A 3927-nucleotide genomic window follows, 5' to 3' on the forward strand; every position below is an offset into this window, starting at 1 on the left:
CTTTTGGTCACCCATGGGATATTTAGCACACTTCTCCCTTATTCTCTATCTTTCTCTCAGATGCACTGCAAGTGATGACTCTATAAATATTTCTAAAATGAATGAGTATCTTACCCAACTCCATAAATATAAACATAATTTAATTTGTAAAAGTTTACCCAGTAATAACAAAGTTCATTCTATTTGTCTATTTTTGAAAGTTCTTATTATTGAAGAGGATGCCATGTAAAAATTGCCTTTCACTATAAAGAATTCTGAATAGTGCATTCTTTAGGGCCAAGGCACTATCCATGAGCATGTTCCATGAGAATTTAATAGTATGTCACATAGTATATACACAAAGCCTGTATTTTCTTGTCGAAAAATATCTGGGAAGTATGACAAACTATGTTGGAACAAAGTTACTGTCTCTTCTATTTTGCAACGCTGATTGCAAGCATTATTCATCAATTTTGTTTCGTTTGCTAAGCATCTCTGAAGTTCTTTAACAGACATATCACTGTTTATGTGAGAAGAAGAGTAAGGCTATTATTTTTAACAAAGTCTTTGTAGTTGTTCTCAATATGAAATCCTTGAATATTTATCTTCATTAATGTAGAGGCATTGAATGTAGGCTTCCTTTGCCTTCAAAGTCTGAACTTATTTGAGACTCAGTACACACCCTATAATAATTGGGGCATGATCATGACTCTTGAGTAACGCTTTTAAAGGTTTGCTATAAAATGAGGCTTTTTATTCTTGCTCTATTCAACGTAACACAAAATTATCTGATATTAGAGGTAAGGAACTAGTGAAGTTAGTCATTGTAAGTCAGACTGGAACATTTACAAGTAAATAAGCTCTGATTCCTTCTTGACTATCTGAGCATATAAATATTTTACCAAATGAATTTTAAGATTATTTCCTATAACAATGCGCTTTTTTAAGGCACCATGATAGAAAGCAAAATAGTGAATTCTTCAATGAGACTTTGATAGGGTAGGGACATTAGAACTCTTCTTTGTAATGAAAACGTCCTATACTATGCGTAGGTTATTGTTAAAACTGGATGAACCACTCAATGTGTCCTTAAAATCAGAACACATAATTTCTCATTATGAATATTTTCTTACTGTCATTAAGATAATGAAAAATTAGAATAAAAAATGTATCACTGAATCAGCTATTATTTTTCAAACTATAGGGAGCCCTAGGCCTAATGACTAAGGCCACTGGATGTGTCAATTCAAAAAGAGGTAGTTTGAATCTACTAGCTGCTCCATTGGAGAAAATTGGCCAGTCTCCTTCCACGTGATTTACAGCCCATGAAAACCCACTGGAGGGTCAACTATAAGCCAATTCCTACTTGAAGTCACATAGCAACAAAAATGTAGTGATTGTTGTTGTTGTTATGTGCCGTCGAGTCAATTGCGCCACATAGCGACCCTATGTACAACAACCCTAAACCCTTCTCTATCCTGTGCCAATTGCACTGCCTCTGACACACCCATCCCGATTACCCCAGTCACTGAATCAATCCATCTCATAGAGGGTCTTCCCCTCCTGCGCCGTCCCTCCACCCTCCCAAGCATGATGTCCCTCTCCAAGGACCCGTCCCTCCTTACAACATGTCCAAAGTATGTCAGACGAAGCCCCAGAATCCTTGCCTCCAAGGAGTTGCTTGGTTTAACCCTCTCCAGGGTCAATCTGTTTTCTTGGCAGTCCATGGTACATTCAATACTCTTCTCCAGCACCACAGCTCAAAGGCATCAATTTCCCTTCTGTCCTTTTTGGTCATTGTCCAACTCTCTGATGCATAACAAGTGATTGCAAAGACCATGGCCTGTATTAGATGCACCTTAGTCTCCAGAGTGACACCGTTGCTACTGAGTACTTTAGAGAGGTCCCTAACCGCAGACTTTCCCATCGCAATAAATTTTTTTCTTTCCTGGCTGCTGGTGCCAAGAGTGTTGACCGTGGAGCCGAGCAAACTGAAGCTGTGAATAATCTCAATCTCTTCGCCATCCATCCTGATGCTACCAACTGGTCCAGTGGTGAGAATCTTTGTCTTCTTGACACTGAGCCTCGGTCCATACTGAAGGCTGCAGTCCTTGACCCTCTGCAGCAAGTGCATGAGATCCTCCCTCAGTTCCGGCAAGCAGGGTTGTATCATCTGCATAACGCAGATTGTTAATATATCTTCCACCAATCCTGATGCCACAATTCTCCTCATGGAGCCCAGCCTACCGGATAATCTACTCCGCATACAGGTTGAAAAGGTATGGAGACAGGCCACATCTCTGGCATACACCCTTCCCAGTTTTGAACCACGCAGTGTTACCCTGTTCTGTTCTGACAACTGCCTCTTGGTCCAAGTATAGGTTTTGCATTAGCATGATTAAGTGTTCTGTGATTCCCATTCTTCTCAAAGTCAGCCACCATTTGTTATGATCCACACACTTAAATGCCTTTGCATAATCAATGAAACACAGATCGACCTTCTTCTGTTATTCCCTGCTTTCAGCTAAGATCCATCTAATAACAGCTACAATATCCCTAGTACCATGACCCCTTCTAAAACCAGCCTTGACTTCTGGCAATTCTCTGCTGATGTGCTGTTCCAGTCCTTTTTGGATAATCTTCAGTAGAATCTTGCTTGTATGTGAAATCAATGATATTGTTCTGTAATTTCCACACTCTGTTGGGTCACCCTTCTTTGGAATGGAAATGTAGTAGTACACATGTAAAAACCACCAAACAAATATTCTATTATCCAGAATATTATCATATAAAATATGAATATTGATATTTAGAAAGAAAAAGTAATCTCTTTTATTTGGATATTCATTTAAGATCTCAAGCATGCATGTAATATATCCAGAAGTTTTAAGTCACCTGCTTGCCTCCTTTCTTGCCTATTTATAGTCACAGTTTCCTCAAGAAGAGCCCTTGGTGAGCCGCCTGACCCTCTGCTATATTGCTCACACAACTAGTGTAGCCACTGTCCTGAGACACATCTCGACCAGAGCAAATATGAAAGGCTACCTCAAGGCCTGAACAGATGGATGCCAGGTTCCTTGAAAGACTTTAATGTGGTGGTTATTCCAGAGAAGTTCCAAGAAAACCAGGCATGACATCAGATGACCTGTTCGACGCCAATACCACAATGATGGCAATTCTGACGGTTGCTTGTGCCCAACATCATCTTGAAGACATGATCTGCATCACTGCACATCTAACTCTACCATCCACTTCATAGCAGAAGTTTTCAAGAAACAAGACATATACAACCCCTGTAAGATCTTTGGTGTGACAATCCTGGATATTGTCAGGGCCAATTCTTTCATGCAGAACAGAAGGGTATGTGTCCAGCTTACATCAATGTCCTTGTGATTGGTGGCCATTCTGGGAAGACTATCAGCCCCCTGATCTCTCAGGACACTCCCAAATTAGGCTTTACCAAGGACCAGCTGACACCCCAGACTGGGTGCATCCAAAAGCCGTGTGCCAAGGTACTCAAGGCTGTAACTGGAACAGGCTCTGCCACACTGCCCATGGTGTATGCTGCTGGTCGGTTTGTTTTCTCTTTTGTTTATGCAAAGAATAGAAAGGAAGAAGTTATTGAATGATGCTTTTTGAAGTCATAGGAACACAAAACAGTTTGTACCTATCTGAATGCATCATAAGTGCTGGTGTGGAGGAAATGGCATCGAGAAGAATCTAGTCATCAGAAAGATCTCTTTCAGAGACAAGATGATTCTTGAGGTGATTCTTGAGCTGAAAGCCTCCACCAAGAAAGGAGAGGATATTGTAAGGAACGTGAAATGAGAAAGAAGTTAGTAAGTACTTGGTCTATTGCCTTAATTTATTAATGCATCATTGCAAAGTTATAGGGGCTACATCTAACATCTGTATTTTAATTTGCTTTGATGATATTTACTGTATTAA

General features: G+C 40.1%; 1 pseudogene; it reads left to right on the forward strand.

Annotated features, from left to right (window-relative positions):
• The first annotated feature begins 2210 nt into the window (after positions 1 to 2210).
• LOC102876514 lies at positions 2211 to 3807 on the forward strand (annotated as a pseudogene).
• Positions 3808 to 3927: the final 120 nt, after the last annotated feature.

This window comes from Elephantulus edwardii, unplaced genomic scaffold (genome assembly GCF_000299155.1).
Source record: "Elephantulus edwardii isolate Elephantulus edwardi_28Jun2011 unplaced genomic scaffold, EleEdw1.0 scaffold00010, whole genome shotgun sequence".
NCBI lineage: Eukaryota > Metazoa > Chordata > Mammalia > Macroscelidea > Macroscelididae > Elephantulus > Elephantulus edwardii.